Source organism: Phocoena sinus, chromosome 13, assembly GCF_008692025.1.
Source record: "Phocoena sinus isolate mPhoSin1 chromosome 13, mPhoSin1.pri, whole genome shotgun sequence".
In the NCBI taxonomy this organism is placed as follows: Eukaryota; Metazoa; Chordata; class Mammalia; order Artiodactyla; family Phocoenidae; genus Phocoena; species Phocoena sinus.
This window is the reverse complement of record NC_045775.1, coordinates 17,598,874-17,626,694: the sequence shown is the minus strand read 5'-3', so window position 1 is coordinate 17,626,694 and position 27,821 is coordinate 17,598,874. Positions and strand designations below refer to the sequence as shown.

General features: G+C 41.1%; 1 protein-coding gene across 24 annotated transcripts in view; it reads left to right on the top strand.

Annotated features, from left to right (window-relative positions):
• LOC116764761 overlaps positions 1-27,611 on the top strand; it is a 430,466-nt gene extending 402,855 nt beyond the window's left edge. For 17 of the 24 annotated variants that reach the window (XR_004353006.1, XR_004353007.1, XR_004353005.1 and 14 more), the window contains one exon: positions 19,832-20,079. The gene's annotated coding sequence lies outside the window, so the exon portion shown is untranslated. Of the gene's footprint in view, positions 1-19,831; positions 20,080-21,682; positions 21,772-23,101; positions 23,411-23,471; positions 23,528-27,202 lie in introns of those variants that run through there. The other 7 variants (XM_032653669.1, XM_032653661.1, XM_032653659.1 and 4 more) reach the window with 5 other exon arrangements.
• Positions 27,612-27,821: the final 210 nt, after the last annotated feature.

Sequence of the window (27,821 nt, the reverse complement as noted above, 5' to 3'; positions counted from 1 at the left end):
AGCAAAAGCAAGAGCCACACCACTCACACAGGCTGGGGAGTCAGCCGAGATCAGCCAGAATCTGTTGAGGAATAAACGACCTCCACCAGGTGGTGGATAAGGTCAGGCAGGACTCAGCAATCTAATTCATGGGATTCCATGTGACCATGGACAATATTTGCTCCAGGGAGGGCTGACCATCAGTGAGAATCCTGAAGCGGCCGATGGTGGGAGCTGCAGCCCTGTTTTCCTGGGCCAGAGCCTGTAGATGGGGAGAAGACAGGGATGCAGGCTGTCACCAAGGGTGTCTAGATCAGAAATTTGTCAATTCCTCAGGCAAGACTGCCTCTGGACAGCCAGGGGATTACCATTAGTTTAGGAGGATGGAGGGAGGGATCCAGGACTAACTGAGGGGGGTGATGATCACTGAGAGACAGCATGAGGATCTGGACCCCAAGGCAGAGGTAGACCCCCACGTGTGATGCTCAGCTCCACCCAGCTCTACACAGCGGTGTCAGGATTTGAGTGGTCCTCACGAGTGAGTGGCTGTTATGGACTGAATTGCATCCCTCTGAAGGTCACATGTTGAGGCCCTAACCCCCAATGTGACTGTACTTGGAGATAAGTCCTTCCAAGAGGTAATTAAGGTTCAATGAGGACATAAGGATGGGCCTCTAATCTAATAGAACTAGTGTCCTTATTAGAAAAGAAAGTGACACCAGAGCTCGCTCTCTCCACATGCGCACCCAGAGAAGAGGCCGCAGCAAGAAGACATCGTAGGAAAGCCAAGGAGAAGAGCCTCACACGAAACCTGCTGGCACTTGGTATCGGGCTTTTGGCCTCCAGAACTGTAAGAAAATAAACTTCTGTCGTTGAGGCCCCCCAGGCTGTGATATTTTGTTATGATAGTCTGAGCAGAGGAATACAGGGCTGATGCTCTCCAACCGGGGGAGAGCAGGAGTTCAGGCAGGGCCCAGGCAACCGGGGCTCAGGTTCTTGTCGCTGCCTCCAGAGGGGCAAGTAGCCTCTTTTTGTGAGTCTTAGCAGACTGGAACAGCCCTGGGCTCTTCATGCACTGATACTCTGTGTTTTTTCCTTTTCTGTGGTCCTAAAAACAAGACACATCCCTGTGTTTTATCCTTTTCTGTGGTACTGAAAACAAGACATGTTCCTGTCATTAACTGGGGTCTTTCCAGGAAAATGGAAAAAGGGTCGAACGACCTCTCATGGCCTTTGTAGCCATAGGACTCTAACTATAGGGAGAACACAGGCAGAGATTTATCATCGAAAAGTTTTAGTGGGATCTTTAAACTGCAAGATTAGAAATCTTTTTTTTTTTTGCGTTACGCGGGCCTCTCACTGTTGTGGCCTCTCCCATTGCAGAGCACAGGCTCCGGACGCACAGGCTCAGCGGCCATGGCTCATGGGCCCAGCCGCTCCGCCGCATGTGGGATCTTCCCAGACCGGGGCATGAACCCATGTCCCCTGCATCGGCAGGCGGACTCTCAACCACTGCGCCACCAGGGAAGCCCAAGATTAGAAATCTTTTAACTCCAGAGAAAAGGAGCAACAATGGGCTAATTATGAATGAGTATTTACATATGTCTCAGATTATATATTCCAGATACTGTTTGGTGAAACCAAATCAGGTGACTGTCAAACACACATGGTGTTCAGCAGAAGTTGTCTAGATATTTTCACTGCAGAGGAGATAGTTCTAATACACACAACAGCTGCAAAGCATCGGACAGATTCCTTTGCCCACCCTCCTGCCCACCATTAGCGGAGTTAATGTGTAGGGGTCCTGCCAGCGTTTCTCTCACTCCCACTCAGGCAGTATCAATAGCCAAGCTCTGGACCCTGGGTCCAGTGTCCACCCTCAGCCCCTCTGTCTGCTGCATTTCCCTCTAGATCCCATTTAAGATCAAACACCAAATGTTGTCCAAGCAATTACTGTGCACTCAGCTTCTGCTTTGCTGAACTGTGAGACAGTGACTGAAATTACCTGTGAGGTTACTTCCAACCTGAGAGGCAGGGGAGGCTACAAGAACGTGCATCCCTAGAGCACTCAGGTAGCGCCCCCTCCAGGAAGCCTCCCTGACTGCACAGACAATGGAAGTGTTCACTAAGCTCTGTTAATTCCCTTTCCTCCTGCGTATAGAGATAGACTATATTTTCCTACTTCCCCTTTGTGGAAATGCTGTCCATGTGACAATAGAATGTGGGTGGGAGTGATGTATGTCACTTCCAAATTTGGCTCCTAACGCCTTCACTTTTTGCTTGTCTGCCAGTGGGAGAGGGAGAAACCAGTGTAAAATGCCAAGGTCCTAGGAGATGGTGGGATCCACTATATCTGAAAAGCCTGAATCCCTTAATGACTCTGTGGAGCAGAGCCCCCTCTGCACCCACCACATTAGACGGTGACAAGAGTGAGAAATAAACCTCTATTGTGATGAAGTCACTGAGACTTGGAAGTTGTTTGTTACAACAAGTAGCCTGTCTAGACTAATACACTGATTGACTCGCAAGTTGAAAATAATAGTCATTTGATCTCTAATTGAACATGGCCTTAGATAGGAGCTTATGAACATGTGTAAACAATTTTCTAATACAGTAGCGCTCTGAAAGCAAACTGTGGCCTGACTCCTGAGAGCATGCTCCCGATCTGTTTCTTAACATCCTCTGCCCGGGCTGCAGTGGTGACCGTGAGGTGCTGTGCGAGACTGTAAGAGAAAAGCGAACTCGTAATATTGCTGATCTGGAGAAAACGTTTCAAACATGCATATGGGCATTTTTGTTGCATCGTGTGAATTGTGTCCCTCCTTATTTCACCAGCGTGTTCCCATCTCATCCTCCCAAGGATATCCTCCCAAAAGAAACTGAAGCAGCCTTTGAGCTGGATCTAGGACCATCTCCTGGGTAACCGTTGCACTGAAGATAGCAAACTCAGAGTGTAGGGTTTTAGAGATGGCCTCTGTGGCACTTTCCAAAACCTGTTGGGCTGCCCAGAGCTCAGCTGAGATGCAGAGATCTGATGCGGTGACAGACTAGGTCTGCCATCCACAGGCACAGTGTGGCAGAGAGGCCAGCAGGGTCTAGGGCTGGGGGCCCAGACTCCTGAGATGCACTTCTCTTATTTAATCGGGAGGTTCACAAACAGAGAAATTCATAGCATTCTCAATTATTCCCTTGCTCAGCTGCCTCCCCAGTCTGGGCCTTGGCATCACTCGCCTTGGTATAAATCACATTCTATCAGCATAACTGCAGGGCTTTGGGGAGCTTTTTGGAATACGAGGATGTTAATGCACTGGGTTTTGTTCCGAGCCGTAAGCCACCTCTTGGGATTTGGGAATCTCTCTTTTAAATCCAGAAGCACTAATGAGCTAGTAAGGGCTCCTGACCCCCTTGACTCATCCTCTCGCTCCTGGGGCTGCTCTGAGCAGTGGAACCAACCATATCTGCCCTGCACTGCAGCCAGCCACGAGCCTGATACAGCCACGGCTTTCCATGCAGCTGGTTCCACCCGGAGGCATTCAAACTGCAATTTCGTGTTCCTTTTTTTTTTTTTTTTTTTTTTAAATTACTAACTACACCTAAAAGTACTTTGCACATTCCCAGCTGGAGAGGACCCATATTCCTTCTCAAAACAAACATGTAGGCTCTGGGTGAATGTTTGTGGTTATTTTGTTGGCAATTGCACTGGTGTCCTTTATCACAGGGTTTGGCTAGGAGTTGTTCTCTAATTCTATCCCCAAGCAAAAATTATGCTGGGATGCCAAGGAGATGGTCCTTGAAAGGTGAGGGAAATAAGGGAAGATACATACCGACGGGCAGCTGAATGTCATTTAGCTTTTTAGCCAGGTCTGTCTCTCAGTGCCCCAAATTTACATTTACCCACTCAGAAAAGCCTAATACAACACTTACTATGCATCGGGGGTGGTTCTAAGTGGTTCACAAGTGCTTATCAATTTACCATTCTGTACTATTTCTTATGCCCATTTTATGAGAAGAAACGCAAGACAACAGAGAGGTTAGGGAACTTGTCCAAAGTCACAGAGCTAGTAAGTGGTGGCGCCAGGACTTGAAGCTACAAAGTCTGGTTCCAGGGATCACACACTTAATCACTGTGCTGTTTACTCCTGTGTGGTTACCTCTGCCTCCAAAACAAGGCTCAGATTGCTAGTGCTATCTGGAATGTTGTTTTTGCTCTTCTTCACACTTCTAAATCCTAGCTCATCTTTTAGGACTGACCTACAACCTAGTTCCCACAAGAAGCCTTCCTGAACATTCAGCACCATGCTCCAATAACACAGTGGTTCAGAGCATGGCATTTGGAGTTAAACTGTATAAGCCTAGTTCAATACCCAGCCGTGCCATTTACTAGCTTTATCACCTTGAATAAGTTACATAACTTCCATGAGCTAAGTTTTCTTATCTGTAAAATGGAGATAAATGCTGCATCTGCTTCACAGGGCTGTTCAGAGGATTCATTGAATTACCGTATCCAAAATACTTAGACTAGTGCTTGACTTACGCTGCATGCTATTTATACGTTTTATTATGATTATTGCTATTATTATTATTAGCATTATTTCAAATTCTCCTCTCCTAATGCTGTTGTGTCACAGTTCTACTTTCCTTGTCTGATCTTTATTTCCTGCAGGATTGCAGGATTATCTACTCCTCTTAAAGACTGGTTGTGCGTGTATATATATATATATTCTCTGGCACTTAGACTGGTATACAGCAGATAGTAGACACTCATTTAATAGCAATAATTAATTAATGAGCTGGAGGTACCTCAAGGATTCAAAAATCTCTTTCTCTCCCACTGAATTGCATATAAATATAAGTCATAGGTCTTCATTGATTTTGGAATGGTGCATCTCAGGGGAAACTGAATGTCATAGTTTAAAGAAAAACCAACTCCTAAATAAATTAACAGGCACATTCATCAACTGGGGTGGCTCAGTTAAAATAGGGCACAAACTTCGTGGCATTTAAATATCCATAGTCCGTAGAGAAGCATCAGCCTCCAAGAATATGGGGCTCCTGATGTCATCGTCTTAACCTTTGCTTTCTAGTCTTGTCTTCAGAGGCAGCCACTTATTTACAATGGAGATTCTGCAGATAGACCACGCCAGGTAACTGAGAAACAGTTTGAAGACCAATGTCTTATTATCACTCGAGGGACACAACAAATAACCACATACAAAACCTTCTCTATTATTGACTATTTAGGTCCTCAGGTTCATTGACTGCAGAATATATTTAAGGAATCATTCTGAAGTCAGTAAATCTCCATGACTTACAAGGAGTCTGGAAGCTATTGAAAGGCGCTAGGTGTGGGGTGGACTAGGTCTCTGAAAGGCTGCTCCCACTGAAAATAGGGACAAAAGTTTAACTCAGCACAAGGAGATGAACTCAGTTTAAAGGGGCAGGGTCTCCTGCAGCTTCTTGTGTGCAACTTCTCATCATTTAGTATTGTTTTGGGATGTTAGCCTTTGGGTAAGGAGTAGGGGAAGGGTTATGGACGACACAACCTACTTTTTCTTAGAAAAGACAGGACCATAGTATGTTCATAAACATGCTATGGTTCCCCAGGGTACTCTTTCCAGAGTGCTGGCATCCCCGTGGTTCTCAGGGTACTCTTTCCAGAGTGCTCTCCCATCCCCGTGGTTCTCAGTAGGGCTCCCAAGAGCCATGATAAGGAAGATAAAGCATCGGGAAACAGATGTGATGCCAATGCTTCAATCCCACTACCCTCCATTCCTTACTTCTCAAAATATTTCCTACCTGCTTTCACATAGAACCTTGTATAGCTTGAGATTTTTTTCTTCCTGTTCAGGGACAGGTTTGGGATGAGTTGGTACATCATCTCATACTTTCCTGGTTGCCCTGAATAAACTATATGTTGAATGGCATCCCACAGATTGCTTAGCTTTTCTTTGTCCTTCTGGCTTAGGCGGTGTGGAGGAAAGGAGAAGACTGGATAGGCTCAGGGAAAGGGAAGTAGCTAGTGCTTTTGTAGAAAAGCAGTCACCACCCTGGGATGGTTGTACTGGGGTTGCTGTGTGTGCAACATGTGAGTGGTTTCCCCAATCCTTCTAAAACCGCATTCTCCACAACTCTTCTAAGGCATGCTTAGTATTGTGAACGATTGTTAAGAACATCCTTTTTCTTGTTCCACCTCAGCACCTTCTCCATAACATTACACCTTCCTTCACACATTTTATTTCATTCAATATTTCACACACGGTATAAATCACCTCTAATCATCTCTCCATTTGTTTCCCTCGTCTCCATGTCAACCACCAGAACTCTGGTCCAGTTCTCATCATTTCAGTCTCAGATGATAGGGGTTCAATTGGACATTCTGCCTCTCTGCTCCTTGGACGCCAGTTATTCCATGCTCCCTGACAGGTTCATCTTCTTAAGTCACTGCCTTGCTTAAGAAAATTCAAGGGTCCCCGATTGTCTACTAAAAGTTAAGCTTAGCCTAGCCCTCTAGAATCTGGCTCTAATCTTTCTTTTCTGGGAGTCCCTGATATATACTTTACATAATTTTTATCATTCCCAAATTTACCCCACACTGGTGGCTCTTTGCGTTACTATATAACATGCTCTCTTCCTGGAATGCCCAACACCCTCTTCCTTGCCCCATCTGTCAAGCCACTTAATTCATTTGGCAAAGAAGGAGTGCCCCCTCCTCCTCCAAGGTCTGCTCTCTTCAAGAACCTGGCTTGTTTTAACCACTTCACATCTATTATCTACTGTCTTATTTTCAGAGATATGAGTGCCTTCTGCCTACATTACTGGACCATTAGCTTGATGCCTTATGAGGTACAACATCAGCTCTGTCACCCCCGACCCAGATTCTTTCCCTCTCACATCAGTATTTACTTGGGGCCAGGACTATAATGTGTTCCATAAATATTTTAAAAATACATGATCTAAATTCCACCTTTGGGAACTAGATGATTGGGGTACAATCCTTTGCAAAAGAAAAATAATGTGCTTTTTGTTTTCAGTATTATTGTGGGAGACACACCTTAAGGTACCAACTAATGTTGGAATCTTCCTTTACCTGTGGTGACGCTGAGTGGAAGGAAGGCCCACCCCTGAGTGTCAGGAGGACAAATCACCTTGCTCTCCCTCACCTTCTTTGAAGACACTGTTTCCTCCACTTGGAATTCTATTCTTTTCCTTTTTCCTTGATATACTGTTCCCAGCCTTCAACATTAATAGCAAGTATTATCACCCTAGTGACTCTTTACCAGACCTCATCTCTCCATTGCCACTCTACGTTGTTTAAAACAAAAATGTAAATGTGAAGGTTAACACAATTGCCCAGTGCATATGTGACCTGATTGTTTCGGGAATTTAAATCTTTCCCCATCCGTGGACCTGTGGCTTGCCTTGAACTGGCCCTCCACGCTGCTCTCTCATTGTCAGGGAGAGGTGCAAGCTCTGAGCATCTCTCTATCTCTTCCTCCACAGAATGTGCTCGCATTCTGGCTTTCTCCACTCCCATGTGTGAGAACCACATTGCCAAGGCAAAAACGTGTGCTTATTCTTTGGTCACCCAGGAAAATGTATAGCCTTAAGACATTTCAGCCACTGCCTTGTGTCCCCCACACCTGACACACGAGTGTGTAGCCTTTACTCCTCTGAGTGGATCATCTTTGTTACTCCTCCCACCCCGATACAATATACTCTATCAGTTCTTCAAGGGCAAGGGTGCTGTGCTTTATTTGCCTGTTCTCTCATTGCTGATCCTGGCACCCAGCCCTGAAGTGGGCCTCAGAATCTGTTCATTTCTTGAATGAATGAACTGAATGCACACCAGCCAGATACTTTCCTAACCATCTTTCTTCATCTCAATTTGTGTGCTCAATCTCAGCTGCATGGCTATGTATGTATTCCTGATTAAGGAGCACTAAGTAGGTCAAGTGATGGAAAACAATGAACAAATCCAAAAACTGTATTTTGATTTAAGCTTCTCATTCTTTATGTAGTAAGGTTCTCTATCCTTCTGTAAAACTTTCAGATGTTTGTGGGGAAGCATAGAGGCCTTGTGATGGTTATATCCCAGAAACTCTTCCTAAATCTAGGTCTCAGGTTGCTTTCTTCCTTGAAGCAGGATCTATCAACTCAGACTACCTTTGCCTTCTTTTTACTGTCCTTATCCTCATTATATCCCTTGGAATTCTTCAATGTCAGAGTCTGTTTGACTCTTACTGATTAACACTACAGGCAAAATGAGGAAACATAATAAATATGGGGACATTATAAAAGCTTAAAAACTCCAGCTTAAAAATTCCATTCTTTGCCTTTTTGCTATGGTAACTGGCTGAGGGAGGTAGCGTAGCCCAATGGCTGCTTTGAATCGCACCTCAGCTGCCTGGAGGAGGGACTTGGGTAGCCGGTGTGACTTCTGTGCTCTCAGTTTTACCATCTGTAAAAAGGGGACACTAAATCCGCTTCTCAGGGTGGTTTGTAAGCATCCCATTGGATGACTGATACATGTTTGCCCTTAGTCCAGAGCCTGCGACATCATTACCGCTCAGATCATTGTAATTAACATCACTGCTGCCGCTCTTGCTGGAGTTATTGGCAACCGTGGTAGACACCGGAGCTGGTATAACTTTTTCACTGCAGGCGTGGCACGCCCTGAAATTCTGCTCCTTCCTCAGCCCCATTTTTGAAGGGGAGCTTTATTTGCCTTCTCAGCAAGACTTAATGAGCTGAGTCCAGAAAACTCAAGCCAAGGAGAAGGGAGGCAAAGGGAAAAACCAGTCTAATGCAAGGATAAATACAAGTTGGTTATCTTGAGAAGGCCTCTAGAAGGATCTCAGATACTCAAAATGAACCACAGGTGAACAGCCATACAATTTCTTTATTTGACTGAAAATTCTTTGGGCAGGATAAAAATTGCTAAGGTTCGATGTTCTTATCAACCTGAGTGTTTGGGTTCTCTACTCTAGGCACCTGACTCCTGACTCCTGACACCCTCCTTAATGGCAGAACAAGAGCCCAGACTTCCCCAGATATCAAAGACGAACGATAAACTCTTTTGAATGAATAAATAAATGAGTGAATGAATGAATGAATGCATACATGAATATAAGAAAGACAAGGCCCCTATGGCAGCCAGAGCTGTCTAGATACAGTAATCCCAAATCCACACCTCTAGCATTTCCTAGGAAGGACAATATATATGTAAATAGAGCCATCACGTTGAGAATGTCAGGCCTCAGAGGGTTCATCTGGCGCTTACAAAGGCCACTTCACATTTCTCCATGAAATTCCAAAACTTGATAGCTTTCTTAGTGATGGTGAGGAATAAAAACTTCAAAAATTATGCTATTTGAAAAGTAAACTGTTTACGGTTCAGAGTAAAAATTCTGAACTTAACTACTTGGCAGCTATCTAAATGTAACCTGATGACACAACAGTGATTTAAAATGTAAATAGACCTTTGGGCATGCAGCTAAGGGAGCAGATATCCCCACCCAAGCCCAGTTCTGTAGAAACTTAGCCCTTGCAGGGACAGGATGGAACCCATGCACTCACCTGGTCACTGCCTAGACTGGGGCTTAAACTACCTAAGCTTGCAGATGGTGACTCTACCTCCAGCCCCTCACTCCCAGGGATATAAAGGAGGCACTACAAATGCACGCCCTAAGATACATTTTCACGAAGGAAGTGTGCGCTAAATGAAATCTATGTTAGTAAGCGTATCAGATGTTCTTTAAAAAGTAATATGTGGTCTGCAGGAGTAAGAGGTCGTGTGTGAACTGCACTGTGCTGTGTGCCCACTGTGTGTCCTCGTTGTGAGTATTAACTGAATCTAGACTTTGAAATGTGCATGTGAGTGCGTCTGAACACACATATACTCTCAAGCTCTATGCCTTAAAAGCATATTTAATTCAATAAACCTTGCCCATTACTGTTTAATTTCGTAGGATGGAGACAACTAGGCAAGACTCCTTGGTATGCAGTGGTCAAAACGATCCTCACAGCCCTAGACCCTCCTTAGACCCTCCTTAGCTGTGGGCATCTGGTGCCCCAGGGCCTGGCAGTATGAACTGGGGTTGGTGCCAGGGCCTGTGGAGCCACTGCTGTTCACAGTTTCCCTGATAGGAGCTGGCAGACAGTGCCTGGGGTGGGGGTAGGACTAGATGACCTCTAAATTCCCTTCTAATCTTAAGACACTGCCACAGCCTTAGAAGCCATGACACTAGTATTCTACAATATTAAACTCTCATCCATAGCTATAATTCTGAAGCCTCTTTGTGGGTCTCTTCTACTTTTTTCAGAAGACCAGTCCAAAATGGGTAGTATACAGATAGAAATGTGATCCATCAGTTTTGTTCTTTTCTTTTTTTCTAATTCACCCAGTATTAATATAATTATGTGAAAGCACATGATCAAATATAAAGCTCTTCATACAGAAAAAGTCATACACATTTCATAACTTCAGCCAAAACACTCAGAAGCTCCAGGCAGGAGTAAGCCAAGCTTAATTTTTAGAGGAATATCAAAGCCAATAAAGCAAACCAAGGAAGCTGCCTATGGATATAAAATTTTGGGCACAACTGGGTTCAATTCAAGAAATTGAAATGTTGAGTATCTACTAAGTGTTGGCCCTCTGCTGGCTTTCTATTCCATACAAAAGGGGCTTGTTTGTTTTTAGGGGTTGATACTACACAGATGGTTTTCATAGAGATGATGAGAGGTAGATCAGAGCAAGAGCACAAATAAGCAGTTTTTCATGTAATAATCACAATTATAAAAATGACTAAAAAGTTACCATTTACGGAGGGCTGATCATATGCCAGGGCTTATGCCACACCAAGCATTATATATGTGTATGAACGTTTGTATATATAATTCCCATCTTCACAATCAACAAAGGTAGTTATTCTTACCTCCTATTTTACGTATGAGAAAACCAAGTCATAGAGAGGTTAAATTACTTGACCAAGGTCACCCAGCTATTAAGTGCTAAGCCAGATTTTGAAAACATAATGGTCTGACTTCAAAGCCAGCAGGCTCTACATTACATCTACATTAGTCTATATTTTACCACCTTCCATAATGGCCATTAATACTTGGCAGAAGGGATGAGGGAGGGGCCCAACCTGGCTTGTGGCTCTTGGTGAGAGTGGCTCACCCTGTGCTCAGCCCCTCGTGCCACACCTACCCCCACCACCTAAGCTAGGCATCTCTCCTTGTTATTTCTCTAAACAGGCCAGATGTATGATCCAGACAAGAAGTGTAGAGACAGCTTTTGAACCTGGCTTTGAGCTATGTTCAATACTCCAAGTAGTTAATTTAGGTCAAGTATTTTCCAGCCACCTTCACAGTCTTTCTTTCTTCTATTTAAGTCAATTTGACTACAAGTGCAACCTCCCTGATCTCGAGTCTATCAGAAGCTCTGATTGTGGCCCATCTACCCTGCAGCTTGGTTCCTGGTCAGAGGGCAAAGCTTGCCTGGAAGTGAGACTTTGAAATGACACTTGGCTTGGTTCCCTGAAGTAAGTCACATGCTCTCAGTCCTCTAGTCCTTCTCCTACTGTTGCAGCCACCCAAGGGGAAGCTCATATGAAAACAGCAGGTTACTCCCCATCAGCAAAGATACATCTTTGCTCAGCTGGTCTGGCAGCCACAAGCAAGCTGTGTTTTATTTGTGAACATCCTTCTTGTTTCAGCAGATAATGGACTCTAGTTAGGAGACAACATAGTAAACACAGCATAAACAATGGGATGTGCATCTGGAATGAGTCTGCATATAAATAAGAGTGCTGGGAGCCAGGGAGGTAATAAGTCAGGAATGCAACGGAGAAAGGTTATTAAAAGAGGAGCTTGTAAAAATCTGCAACAAGGCTGAAAGCTTGGAGCATTTCTTGATTACAGAAGGACCAAAGGCAGCAGCCTGTCTCATCTGTGCTCTCACTAGCTGAGTTCCTGGACATCTCGCTTAAAATCCTGCTATTACTCACTTTGTTCAATTGTAAAGTTGAGCTTTTATACACTTAAAAAAAAAGCTCTAGGGCTGTTGTGAAGATGTGTGCATGAAGCTTTATGAAAAAAGCTGATATGGCTGTACAAATGGAAGGTTATATGATTCTTAATTTCGGATAGTGGCTGAAATTACTCTTTTATACATCTAAGCTTTCTTGTTGGTTGAATATCAAGCAAAGTTATCTTTTCTCACAGAAATCTCTCAGGGATTTATCAGGCATAAAAGGAATCAAAAGTATTTTCCACTGTGTTATAGTCAAAACAGGAAGATCCTTTTTATTAGTCAGCGTATGGTCAGCTACGCTGCAATAACAAATAAATCCTGCAACCCCATTGGCTTAATAACAATAACAGAAAAGAGGATGTTCATATCTTTCTGAGGCAACACCTAGTGTGTCTTGGACATGTCTGCTGGGTCTCTATTCACACAGTGAATTCTAAGTCCTGGGCTGCTTCCACAACTTCCTGCATTGCCACAGAAGGGGAAAAAAGGGCTGGATCCCATGATGAAAGGCTTTCAATAGGCCACAAAAAGTTTTATCACTTCCACTCTTTTCCATTATTCAGAATCCAGTTCATGGCCCCGACCCAACCGCAAGGGAGGCTGTGACATGTGGAGGAACCCATGGATGTCTTGGTGGCCCTGTGTCTATCTCACCTTTCTTAAAGTTAGCATTGGCTAATGAATACACAGGGGAGTCCTGTAGTCATGGAAGAGACTAGACTACTTTGCTGTTGCTACAGTGACCTGTAAGCCTGTGGCCAGGATTAGGAACTTGCATATTTGCGGGGGCAGAACAAGATTCCCAAAAGGATTTACCCACCAGCTGCAGACCTGCTGCGTGGGTCCATTGGGATTCTAATTCTGAGAAGCGGGGTGTCTGCTCCCTGATTTATTCTGGGTAACACGTTAGTAATTTAACCATATGTCCAGGCTAACTGCTGCCATACTATCTTAGTAGCTATGATATCGTTGGGATACTATTACCTTTTAGCCTTTGAATGCTGAGGCTAATAGCTTTGGTCGGGCATTTTGCTATTGATTAGAACATGTTATTAAAATCCTTGAATCATTGTGTGAAAAGAAAACCTTGTTAAATGCAATCATATATATCTTACAACCTAGCATCTGGCATTTTCATAGTTTGAATTCATCATAAATTGCTGACATTAGTTACTACCTTCAACCTCTCTCAATTTTAAAGTGATTCAACGGTAACTTTTAGAGTTACAGAAGATATCTCAGCATTGAGATTGTTGAGATTTAAATTAATTAAATAAGGAGGCCATGAGACTGGTACTGCTCTACACCATGGCAGCATATGTAAGCAAACCAAAATCTAAGCCTGTAAATGCCTCAGAATTGAACCCTAAGGGCAACCAATCACAAACAGCCAAGTAGACTTTAAGCTATAGCCAGTCAATGGTTTTTCCTTACTTTGCTTCTGCCTTTACTCCATAAAAATCTGTCCTGTAGGTGGAGTACTCATAAACACTTCTGGTTTGGTGCTACTCAATTGAAATCGATTTTTGCTCAAAAAAACTTAAAAATCTTAAAATGCCGTGGTTTAGCCTTTAACAGATTCCAATGTTATGTTTTATGACTTTGAGGCCTACTTTTGAACAGAATGGGCATGTATAGGAAGCAATTGTTACCTTAAAATAACACTCTGCATTTTAGTTAATTTTAAATACCTTTTCCAGATGGACAGCCAACTGTTTTCATCAGTGTTTGGAACTTCCCAGCAGTTAAACACTGGTGTATAAAAGTTACGTTTTATTTTCAACAATGCAGTCTGTTCTTAGACCGAGTCCATTCTCTCTATTTGTGAGCTTGATGATTTGAATTCACCAATCCTAAACTCCATCTGTTTGTTGCCTGAAAGCAGTTGAACAGATTTCAATAAATTTAGAAACTGTAAATAAATAGTTGAATAAGCCTGAATGATGGGTAAGATTTAAACATTGAGGATGGTCAGCCATTACATTTATAAGACTTTGAGATGTCTCATCATTCACAAGGTCAGATAAGAATTTCCTACTTCCTCACAGTCCAAATGGTGACATCATTTCCTTTCAAACTATGCAGAATAAAGTAAACTCAGACTAAATTTAAACTGCCATATCTGTCCCCTCTGGTTTCCCTAGGCTTCTGAAATTAGTCATCTCTATGTTCCTTTTGCATTTCCATTAATTTTCCTATAGAAGAAACAAACAACAAAGAGAAAAATGATAACAGAACATATAAAACATTTGTGTATTATCTTATTCCTAAAGAATTTGAATATATTCTAACAGCAGAACTTACGGTGCTTTAAAGGCTATTGAAACTCCAGCAATTCTGGGGAACACATGCTGATATAAAATAAAAAGGAATATATGACAAAAACCTGACGTAACAAGAGCTACCTTTTTTTCCTAACCATTATTTACTGCAAGTATATTATATTTCAAGCCTTGCTAAGCAGTTTCCATATGGTATTCTATTAATATTTGCAAAGAATTCATGCGTTATCTTTTCTGTCCTCGTTTAACAGATGAGAAGTCTGGAAAAGGTTAAGTACTTGCCAAAATCACAAGGCTGGTAAATAGAGAAGCTGGGATTCAAACACAAGTCTCTCTCTTCTCATCTTTTGATTTCTTCTGTTTGTTTTTTATTGAAGGGGTTGGGCGGTGCCAGTGAAAGAAGATGCATCTTTCTTCAAGTTCTTTGTTGCTTTCAGAAAGTCTGTGTTGATTAGGTAAAAGAAGATGTTCAAGCTTTTGTTTCATCGATGTCTTTGATATTCCTATTTCAGGTGATTCTTTTAAATGGACGGCTAGGGCACACATGCTAACATCATTCTTATACACACAACACTCAGAGATAGATACGGGCATCTGAACATGATTAGAATCCTTTTTTCTCTGTATTTCTACCATGAAATAGGAATTTAAAATACATTTCAGGTCCTGTTTGTTTTCATATTGCTAAACTTCCTGTACCTTTCACTGATTCCCTTTTTTAAAACTTAAATAAACTTTATTGAGATGTAATTGACATACATTTAAGTGAACCCATTATAAGTGTACAATTCAATGAGTTTGGGTAAATATGTACACATGTGTAACCACAAGCACAGTAAAGATAGAAATTTCCATCATTCCAGAAAGTAGGAAGGCCTACCTGTTTATAGTCCATCCTATGATCACATATTTGGCTTGTGACGATTGATCTTCTTTATGTGACTACGGAGGAGGTCTGTATATTATAGAAATTCATATAATGGAAGCATACAGTACATACTTTGTACTCCTTTTTTTCTTCTCAGAATAATGTTTTTGAGACACAACCTTTTAAAAACTGAAGTACAGTTGATTTACAATATTATATTAGTTTCAGGTGTACAGCATAGTGATTAAATATTTTTGCATATTATACTCCATTATAAGTTATTGTAAGATAATGGCTATAATTCCCTGTGCTGTACAATATACCCTTGTTGCTTATCTATTTTATACATAGTAGTTTGTATCTTTTAATTCAATAATCCTAATTTGTTCTTCCCCTCCTCCCTCTCCCCTTTGGTGACCATAAGTTTGTTGTCTGTATCTGTGAGTCTGCTTCTGTTTTGCATACATTCATTTGTATTATTTTCTAGATTCCACATATAAGTAGTAGCATACAGTATTTGTGTTTCTCTGACTTATTTCATTAAGCATAATATTCTCTAGGTCTATCCACGTTGCTGCAATTGGCAGCATTTCATTGTTTTTATGGTTGAGTAACATTCCATTCTCTCTCTCTCTCTCTCTCTCTCTAGATATATATATATATATATCATTCCATTCTCTCTCTCTATATATATATATCTCACATCTTCTTTATCCATTCATCAAGATACTCCCTTTTTGATGCATGTGTCAGTCCTTGGTTCTTTTGATAGGAGGGTGGTATTTATTGTATAAACACAATTTGTTCATCTATTCATGTGTTGATGGCTGTTGAGGTGGATTTTGGTTTGGGACTATTGTGAATAAACCTATGATGAACACTTTGAATATATATTTTTTTGTTAATATATGCTTTTGTTTCTCTTGGGTAAATATCTCAGAGTAGGATGACTGGTTAATATAATAAAGGTTTGTCTAACTTATAGGAAACTAATCAACTGTTTGCCAAAGTGGCATATTCTTACCAGCAACTCTCATACACTCCTATATGGAGCTCCACTTGCTCACTAATCTGACCAACTTTTGGTACTGCCAGTATTCGAAAATTTTGGCCATCCCAGGTGCGCAGTAGTTTTTATTTGCATTTCCTGCTGACTAATGATTTGAAGCACATTTTCAGGTGCTTATATTACTTTTTTTCTGATGTTTCCCTTTAAATATTTTGTCCATTTGGAAAATTGGATTGTGTCTTCATATTGTTGAGTTATAAGAGTATGGTATATATTCTCGATACAAATCATTTTTCAGATATATGTATTGCAAATATATTATTGTAGACTATCATTTTATTAGTATCTTTTGAAGAACAAATTTTTAAAATTTTGATGTTCAATGTGTCCTTTATGACTTGTGTTTTTTCTATTCTATCTAGAAATCTTAGCCTATCTGAAAGTCAAGATTTTTTCCATGCTTCTAAAGCTCTAAAGTTTTAAGTTCTCACATTTAAGCCTATAATCATTTTAAGTTAATTTTTATGTATGGTATGAGGTAATGGACAGGCTTTATTTCCATATAAATAATCAGTTTTAGAGCAGTTTTTCTTGAAAAAACTATCTTTTCCCATTGAATTACTTTGGTTCCCGAAAATCAATTCACCATATGTGCATGGGTCTATTTTCAGACCCTGAATACTTTCCCATTGATCTATTTGTTTATCCTTATGTCTTACTTTGACTTTATAGTAGATCTTGAAACTAAGTTACATGATTCCTCCATTTTCTCTTCTCTTCCAAACTGTTTTAGCTATTCTGTAATGTTTGCATTTCCAAATACATTTTTGAATCAAATCACTTTCTTAAAAAATATCCTGCTGAGAATTTGTTTGGGATTGAGTTGAACCTATAGATCAATTTGGGGGAGAATAAACAACTTGAGTCTTTCAATCCATGAACATGTAATTTCCACCCATTTATTTTAGTCCTCTTTAATTTTTCTTAGCAAAGTTTTACAGTTTTAAAGGAACAAAAGTTAAACATACTTTGTTAGATTTATTCCCAAGTATTTACTTTTTGATGCCATCCTAAATGGTATTTTTAAAATTCAATGTTCAATTGTTTTAGTATACAATTTATTTTTGTATCTTGTTTCCTGAAACTCTACTCAACTTATTATTAGTTCTCAAAGTTTTTCTCTAGATTTTTTTAGAATTTTCTCTATATATGATTATGATACCTATGAATAAAAACACTTTTATTCTTTCTTTCCCTATCTGTATGCCTTTTTTTTTTTTCTAGCCTTATTGAGCTAGCTTGGAACTCTAGTACAAAGCTGAATAGTAGTGGTGAGAGCAAACCTCCTTACCTTGTTTTTGTCTTCCACGGGAAATAGTTTAGTTTTTACCATTGAATATTATCTTAGCTAAAGGTTTTTCATAGATAACTCCACCACGTTAAAAGATGAGAATAGGTGTTAAAATTTGTTAAATAATTTTGCTACATCTATTGATAGAATCACATGGTATTTCTCCCTATTTTCTTAATATGATAAACTATATTGATTGATTTTAGAATGCTATACAAATCTGCCAATGCTCGAATAAGCCCCACCTTATCATGATGTATTTTTTTATGTATTGCTATATTTGATATGATAATATTTTGTTAAGGAATTTTGCATCCATATTCATGAAGGTCTTCAGTTTTCTTATGATATCTTTGTCTAGTTTTGGTATCAGTGGTACCAAAGTGGTATCAGTTTTGGTTTCAGTGTGCCAGAGTGGGTGCTGGACTCAGAGGAATAAAATAAGTTGAAAATGTTCTTACATCTTCTGTTTAGAACAGGTCTTGGCATAGAAATACTATTTATTTCTTAAATGTTTGATAGACTTCACCAGTGAGGACACCTCTACTTTTTTATTAGAAGTTTTTAAATGAAAATTCCAATTGTTTTAATAGACCTATTGCTATTCAGATTTTCCATTTCTTCTTGTGCTGTTGGTAATTTGTGTTTTTCCAAAAATATTTCCATTTTATTTAAGTTGTCTAATATATAGCCATATGACAGTTCTTAGTATTCTCTTATTATTTTAAAAATATCTATAAAATACCTCCAGTTCTGGTGGAATATAGTCTAAGTTTATTTCTCACTCAAGTAAGAGTTGCTAGAGGTCATATTAACCCTCAAGGGCTCCCAAGCATATATTGAGTCAGTGATCTAGGCTGTTAGATCTTGTGTTTCTGCAATCTCCATGCATGGTTTCCATATCCACTGCTAAATGAAGATAGAGCTAGAATGTCTTGCAGGGTTTTTCCGTGTCTCAGTTTATAAGTGAAGCATGTCATTTTCCTTCACAGCCTTTGGCCAGAAATAGTTGCTTGGCTCTATCCAGGTGCAAGAGATCTAGGTGAGATAGTCTTCATTGTGCCCAGTAAGGAGAGAACTCGATATTGATGGTCACTAATTATGTCTACCACAATGTGTATCTGTCACCATATTTTGCTTCTCTCCAATACTGAACAGGGTGCTTCTGACCACATCTTATGTCTGTAATCCCTCCTGTTCAAAGGGCTTTCATATCCATTATCTTAATATGTTTCTTAACCAATCTGTGAGTTATGCAGAGCAGGTTGTTTTAACCATCTTACCTTGGGTAGGTGTGGTGAGGCCAAACACAGATCAAGAGAAAGAAAACAGAAACATACAGTTTTGCTCTACCCACAGTTCTCTGGAGAGAACGCAGCATGCCACTCGGGGAAGCATTGGGGTGGGTAATGAAGCAAAGGGAGGTGCACTGTGGGCAAGCACTTTTATTGGGGTTTCTGCAGGAAAGAAAGAGCAAGGCAGGGCCAGCGGATTTAGGATTGGCTAATTTGGATAATTTTAGTAGGCTTTGGGCCATAAGGGCTGTCAGGAATTGTCTGTTACCTGGCCCTGGGATGATTAGAGACCTGAAGTATGAGAGTTTGATAAGGGAGGTAGTTGGAAGTGTGGACTTATTTGGTTGCTCAGGAAGGGGAACTGACTGACGTCTAGCCAGCTCCTCAAAACTGGGTCAAGATAGTGCTTAAAAGCTGATTTTCAGGGCTTCCCTGGTGGTGCAGTGGTTGAGAGTCTGCCTGCTGATGCCGGGGACACGGGTTCGTGCCCCGGTCCGGGAGGATCTCACGTGCCGCGGAGCTGCTGGGCCCGTGAGCCATGGCAGCTGAGCCTGCGCATCCGGAGCCTGTGCTCCGCGGCGGGAGAGGCCGCGACGGTGAGAGGCCCGCGTACCGGAAAAAAAAAAAAAAAATTTACAGAGATATTATTTATTGTCCCCATTTTACATTTAGAGAACTGAGTCACATTAGGGTTAGATCATTTACGCAAGCTCATCTAATTATTACCTAGAAGGCCCTAGGGTTAGAACACAAAAATCTGATTCACTGATGGATGTGCTTCCAGTTCAGTACCTTACACATAAAGGAGGTTTAATAAATGCTTCCGTGAATCACACTACCCAGTCAGAAGCCTGGGTTTCCCACTCTGTGGCCTCATTTAGAGGTGTGGCTCTTCCTCTTCTCATACAAAACCATGATGTGTCAGTGTGCCAGGGCGGGTGCTGGACTCAGAGGAAGTGCCTTCTCACTCCAGTTCTCAATGAAGGCAGTCTTTCCATCTGCTTTCATTACAGGGATTACAGACACATAATATGGTTTGAAGAGGCAGCACATGAGAAAAAGACAGCAGATACGGAGGCCAAGGTGGCAGCCTTCCAGGAAGAGTCTCAAGAACTAAATGGTGCTCCCCACCATCCATTTCCCAAGCAATGCTGTTCAAGGCAAGCCTGTGGACTGCTGAATTCAGCTTTCTGGGGAACAGCAAATTACCAGGAGTTAGCATGTTGTGGTGTGTAGGCCATGTGAATACCAAGACCTATTTGCAAACACTATAGGAAAGCTAAATTGAGTTAATTTCAACTTCTTGAATTTAAACACTGAATTAAAAAACAATTTAAATGTATCGCTCTTTTAGAAAAATATCAATGCTTTAAAATTAATTTCATTTTTTAAATGTACCATTAACTCAATAAAGCCTTTTGGGCTTTTTAAGCTAATTGTCTTTGAACTCATTTTAAATTCAAAAGTCTTTATAATTTTGATAATATTTTAAAAACTATCCTCACTATAGCAGTTCATATTATAAACTTAGAAGGATACAGAAAAAAACGAATGAGGCCCTTGTACAACAATGATACACATATTTTTGAACCATTTGTATTATTTTTGTAGAACAGTAGGAGTTATCCCACTTTGTTTAATGAAATTATATGTGTATATGTATCTATATGTATATATGTACAGAGTAAAAATTTCTAAATTCATGGAAAAAATTCCAAAGACTCTACACTAGAATGTTATCTCTAGGGAATAGAGAACATGAGTATTTTGCTATAATTTTTATACTTTTATTATTTTAACTTGATTAGTGCTAGCAAGTTGTTATAATTTCTATAACTGACAAAACATATAATTTAAAAGATATTTTAAGCTCCAAAGCCAACAATTTGTTTGAATGTGGTCAGTTCATTTTGCCCACATGGGAACAGGATTTAAGGCTCTTCTTAACAGTCTGGCCACATATTATGAACATTTTCCATGCCATGAGTCTTCCACAACAACAATATTTTAAATAGTTTCATAATATCCCACTTTATAAATGTATAATCACTCACTGTCAAGTTTCAAATTTCAATGGGGACACATGTTCATTGAGAATAATACAGAAGTAAGGTTGGAAAGTAAATGGATTCTCTTCTCACTTTCCACTCCTTTAGAGGAACACATTTTAAAAAGTTTAACATGTGTTTTTCTAGACCTTTTACTATTTACATACAAATTCAAACAGTATAAGAGAGTATCCAGTGAAAAGAAAAAAGTTCTTTCCCTGTCCCACACCTTCTTTTAACTGTTCTATTTTTAATGCTTCTAATAGTAATTCAGATATGATTTACCAACTTAAAATACCATTTGTTGATTTGCTTAGTGTATGAGACATACCTGTCACTTACACGACTTCCTTTTCCTTTCAACTGTCAATCGTCTTGTTTTAGTTTTAAGTCTATTGTTTTATTTTCTAGTTTTGAAATTATATTAAAATATCTATTTCTTGACCCATCTACATACAATTACATTTTCCTTGCTCCTTGAGGGCTAGGGCTGGTCAAGGGTTAGGGAACTAGATTTCACACGTTTTGCATGGCATCTGCACAAATGTACCAGGATTCTAGCTCATTCGATGGCCCAAGTCTTCTAGAGCAGCTCTAGATCCTAGTCTCAAAGACAGCAGACTCTGCATTCTGACTGGTAAAAAACCCACAGAGAAAGGGTAGGTAGGGAAAATGTGTAGCCAGCGTTCCTGGTTTGTCTTCGTCCACTGTCTTGAATCCATTAGGGCTCAGATCTGACTTCTTTGCATGTATGGGCACAAGGCCCACAGAGGCTTTAAGACAGTGACTAAAGAATGGATTTATCCTTTTCTTTAGACACGCTCATGAGCAAGAAGGAGGAGGAGGTCAGATCTGTCACCAAATGCTCTTCACTATTCCCCAAATTACTAACTGTCTTCAAAAGGGTAAGGTTACCAAGCAAAGGGCTGGGATTTTCTGGAAATAGTTTTTCAGAGAAGCATTCTTTCAATGGCTTGATCTGTCAGCCTGGGGTCATGCACAGGTTGACAGATTTTTCAGACTGGTGTTTTCAGATTTCAGAATAGTGTTCCAATACTCCTGCTAGTTCTGGGCAGGAAGGCAGGGAGGATTTGGGGAAACAGCAACTATTGTGATGGAGAAAGAGCTGTCCGGCTCACCCTTCTAGAAATAATCCTCATATCTGTACAGCACTTCTCAAACCATTCTCAAATCCATCCTTAGGTGGATTACACAGGAGGTTCACATCAGTCAGACCTAACCCACCCATTCTTCAGCCAGTACAAGCAAGGTTAGGATCACTTACACTGCTTGTTTAATCATCAAGGATTTCCCCCACCTTGTTTCCACCGTGTTCCAGTTCTGCAGTTTCTTAACGATAGCTAATTTCCCACTATTGGCTCCACGTCCGCTTTTCGGCAAAATCCCTGGAGATTTTTATGACTGCATTTCCTCTCTCTTACACTTGTTTTACCATCTAATTGCCTGCCTCTTCCTTTTTTTGAAATGACTCATCTATATCAAGTCTTTCCAAGGCATTCTACTTGGTGTGCATAAAAAAACAACTCTCTTTTCATGTTCGTCTTCCATTGGCTTATGTGACATTTAATTAAACTACATCATTACAAGAGCATACATATAGGCATAAATGGTTGGGGTACAATCACAGCTGACATGGCTGAGCATCCCACTCGATTGGTGGAAGTGACAGTGTTAATATATATCAGAAATTAGCCAACTAGCAGAGAGCCTTCAGCATGCTGTGCCGCCAGTCACTATGATTTACCAAAGACATGGAAAGGATTCATTAAATAGTTGGTTAAGGGAGAGCAGTTCAGAGAGCTTGCACTTCCATGAATTCTACAAAGATGAGTCATGAGAGCTCTTTCTGCATCACACAGGGCACTGCTCTAGCTTGTATCCCTGGGACCTGAGTCTTGATTAGCCTGTATGTGGCTAGCACCTTGGCAGACCCATTTTGGACATGGGAGGCTGGGAGGATGTGGGGATGGTTCAGACTCCCCCGAAATTGTCTTCCAAATTTCAGAGTTCAATGAAATTGAACTAAATCAGGATCATTAAATTGTGAGCTGAGCATAGCTCCAATGATATCTATTGTGGTGGGCAGAGTAGTGCCTCCCCCTAAGATGTCAATATCCTAATCCTTAGAATTTGTGAATAAATTAGCTTACATGGCAAAGGGAAATTAAGGTTGCAGATGAAATTAATGTTGCTCATCACTGTACCTTAAAATAGGGACATTATCCTGGCAGGCCCAATGCAATAAGAAGGGTCCTTACAAGTGGGAAAGAGTGAGTTGGAGGTAGATGTGACCTGGAGAAGCTCGGAATAGTTCAGTGTCAGGAGAATTCAACCTACCATTGTTGGCTCTGAAGATGGAAAGGACCACAAGTGAAGGACTGTGAGTACCCTCTAGAAGGTGGGAAAGGCAAGAAAAACCAATTCTCCCCATAAAGGAATGTAGCCCTGCAACCACCTTGATTTTAGCGTCCTGAGACATGCCTCAGACTTCTGACCTCCAGAACTGTAAGATAATAGGTTTGTGTTTTTTTGTTTTTTTGTGGTACATGGGCCTCTCACTGTTGTGGCCTCTCCCGTTGCGCAGCACAGGCTCCGGACGCGCAGGCCCAGCGGCCATGGCTCACGGGCCCAGCCGCTCCGCGGCACGTGGGATCTTCCCGGACCGGGGCACGAACCCGTGTCCCCTGCATCGGCAGGCGGACTCTCAACCACTGCGCCACGTGGGAAGCCCCGAGGTTTGTCTTTTTTAAGCCACTAAGTTTGTCATAATTTGTTATAGCAGTGTAGGCAACTAGTACATCTACCTTCTTATTTCTGTGACATCGTCCGCTTTCCTAATAAAGGAAATTACATTTATAGGATTTATTTAATGTAAGCTCTGAATTTTACAACCCCTTCCTACTCCCCGCTGTGTTTAAAAGTAGTTTTAAAGCTGCTGCTTGTGACTAGAGGAATGTAAAATAAAGGGCGAAACCTCTTTAAAGCATTTCAAACATTTTGTTGTGACTATCCAAGGAAAGCTTTGAAACAGCAGTTCTCTCGTGGATGGAAAAAGAGCAAGGAGCTTGAAGTGCTCTGTGACGTGCCATGATTGATAAGCCAAGGTCCTGGGTGAGCAAGTGTCAGGCCTTGTTTAGAGATGGGAGGGCCTCCCAGGGCAGCTGGCATCATCCCCTGCTATGCTCAGCTGGACTGGTCCCCAGAGTGACCTGGCAAACACCAGTCACCGCCAAGTTTATCTTGGTTGGTGTTGTCTATCAGCACAGAACCTCTTCCATTTAGACGGTAAGACCCCAGGGAGTTGCAAGAAGAAGCAACGCCATAGAGAATGCACAATGTTAAGTCACTGGGGCTTTGCATAAACCACCAGAGGAATCAGAAGGAGGGAGCAAAACATCCCGCGACAGGTACAAGGCCTGTTGTGATAGGAAGATAGAGGACTGTGAAGAAGTGGAACTTTCCCCAACTCAGAATCCAACATAAAGATAAGATACATGTGCAGACAAATAATTTATCAGTCGTTGTGATTAAATCCTGAGTGAGCGCCCAGGTGGTCCATGTTTTGGAGTCAAAGAAGGGTCTTTCACCCTCAGCTCGGGTATGTGTGTGTTGGGGGTCCACTCGTAAGGAAGGAGATAAGCAGAAAAGGAAGATGCTCAGAGTTCTGGATGGGTGTCAGAGTGTCAGCACATACCCTTGCTCAGGTGACCACTGGTTGACCAAGAGGAATGATGCGGGAGATTCTGTTATGGGACTTGTCCTGAGTGAGGAGTTTGGGTAAGCAGGCTCTCAGCAAATTGTAGCAGTTCTCTAATTTTGAACTAAGAAATTATACTTGGTCTCATTAATAGAGATTCTCTGAGGTTCATGAGAATAGGGGTGACATATATCAGTATTTCTGAAATATTAAGAATTTAGAGATGGGAGAGAAGGTTGCCCAGGATGGATATGTGGCTTGGGACAAGGCATCTCACCTGAGACTTGATTTTTCTTGTATAACATGGGGTCAAGGGGTTTCCCCTGTAACCTCAGACTTAAGAATAAAGTGAGATATACATAGACTGTTTGGTAACTTTGAAGTACTTTGCTTAAGTTATGATTAATATTTTCATTGCTATAAATAGATTGACTTTAATTCATACCAATTTATCAGAATTACCAAAGTTTATAACAATTTTTCTGCCAAGGTATTTTATGGTCAGAGAACAAATTGGTTCCTTTTTGACCCTGTGACCTTCTTTAGTTGCTATCTCATATCTATTCTCCTTCTCTTGACCAAATTCCATGTTTCCACTTTCTCACCACCCCATTCACTCATCTGTCCCCATCACACTGGTTTATATATCCCCGTTGGTTTATAGAAATTACTTTGGACAAGGTCACTAATGATCTTCTAATTGTCAGATTCTCTAATAATAGTAACAATAATAATGATGGGGATAGCTAATGTTTATTGAGCTTTCATTATGTCAGGCATGTTTCTAAGTGATTTACATGTATTAACTAACAACTTTATCCTGTGAAGTAGGTAATATTATCAATCAGATCAAGAAGGAAACTGTGGCACAGAGAGGTGTCCCTTGCCTAGGTCAGAGTTTGCAAGCAGCAGAGACAAGACACAAACCTAGGCAATCATACTCCACTGCCACACTTGCAAACACCATGCTATGCTACCTCTTACATTTAGATAGTGAGACCTTCTAGATGTGAATATTGCTTTCAGTGACAATCCTTGGTTGGGAACGGGGGATTGAAAAGCAAAGTGGGTGTGGGTGTATTAAAACAGTGGAGCTGCATTTAAGTCTAGGGATGTTCCTGCTCTTGTTTTGAGAGGTCTACAGATGAGCCAGGGTTGGCAGCCTTTCTGAGAGTTCTTGGTCTGGGGCTGTGACTGGGCAAGTGCAGAAGGGCAGGATGAAGAGGCTGTAATGGGGGGCCAAGGAGAACCTCACTGGGCATTTGGATGAGTCACCAGCAGGGAGGAGCAGGCAGGGTCAGCAGGGTAGTTCACAGGAAACCAGGGGGACTTTCAAAACCTCTTTGTGGCACCCTGGGGGCTTCAGGATCTGTGGTTTCCTAGTGCATGGGTGTCCCTGTCTTCAGGCTTCGTGATGATGATAAACAACTTACATTCCTTGGTGGTCCTCACATCTTCAGGACTTGGGTTAAAATGGCAAACTGGCATTTCTAATAGAGCAGACAGCATGCTCCTGTACCCTTGTTAACTTCCTCTTTGCCTCCCTAGGGGTACAGTGAAGCTGGACAGAAAAAGCAGAGCCCATTGCAGTCTGCCTGTGTACGTGTCTGCATCCTACAGAGATGTGAGAGAAAAGGAAGGAAGAGACATTTTGAAATGTTATTTTGAGGGAAAAGCCTCAAAAATGAAATAGAGCTGTAGTCAACTAGAATACAGATGTGTTAGCTTGCCTGTTCTGGGATAAGTTATTTTTTCAGATGTACATAAAGCAATTTAGCCACTCATAAATTTGATGAGACAAGACATAATCCCTTGAAAAGCAATGTTGGGTAATTTGCCTGTTATTTTATGGAAACCATTTAGTAACCACATAATGTAGGTGAGAGTCGACAGTGTAAATATACCTCACACTCCCAATCAATGGGGAGTCACTAAGAGAGGATTCAGGGAGCACCCTGGGGCAATTTCATGTACCATGTCTGTGAGTGTACAAATCTGTGTGCATGTGCACATGGATGTGAATGTAGGCATGGATGAAGGCCGCTTTGTTTGTGTAAAGGCAGTTTATTTTGTCAACAGAATGAAAATAATTTGACATGGCAATTCTGACTCTCCATGACTGGGAAAATGTTGGTTTTTGTCTCCAGAATAAAGTACCTCGGGTCTGGAAATCTTACAGCTAATTAAATAATTTTTTCAAATGGACACCAAACAGGACAGTGTCTATTTTGGGAGCCCAATTTCTTCCATGAATTTCCTACCTACTCCCAAAACCCATACCCCTGTTGGAAACATGACTGAGATGCTCTGCTAGTCCTATGGAAGTCCCCCCAGTCTCTGTTCTCTGGGCAGAGGTTCAAATTACCTACCATGATCCCTTCTCACTCTCTTCCTCTTAATAATAGAACATTACCCCCACCCTGAGATTTAGCTGGGAACGTGTACACATCTACAGAGATAGAGGTTGATTACTCAGCCTCCTTATGGTTTAGCTGTGGCATGTGGTTAAATTTTGACCAAGAAAGTGATAATAGAAGTGATATAGGTAAACTTTGGACTGAGTTTTCTAATGAAGCTATGTGTCTTTCTCTCTTTCTTTTCCCCTCCCCTCTGACTAGCAAATGGTAATCGAAGCTGCTCCCTTGGACCCATTGATGGAAGCTTCAGATTGAGGATGGCAGAGCTGCTCAAACTTCCTGAACTGTTGGATGAGACAGAAATGAACTTCTCTTTTATTTAAGCCTCTGGATTTTAGGTCTCTTTGTTATACCAACTTTCCTGTAACCTAACTAAAAGATCTATATGCAGGACCAATTTGTGCCCTAAAATATTCTGGTTGACATCTCCCCCCAAAGCCTAGATCTACTCCCTGAAGACTAGAGAGAGCTGCATGAGAGCAGAGCTCAAGACATTGTGGTTTGTTTAAACTATGACTCGACTCCTTGGAAAGTTAAGAAATGGAATTCATTGCAGTAGCTGGGAGAACATCACCAAGAAATTCACCATTAAATGTTTTGTTGTTGCTGATTGTGTAACTTCTGATTTTGATATAATTTCAAAATTATACAAAACTTACAGATAGGTTGCAAGGGTAGTGCAGGAACATTTGCAAACCCCCTTTTTGGATTTACCAACTGTTGTGTCCATTTTACTTTCTCATTCTCCTCTATTGTGTGTGTGTCTACTAATATATTCTTTTTTTCTGAATTACTTGAGAGTGAGGAGACTGTCTTTATG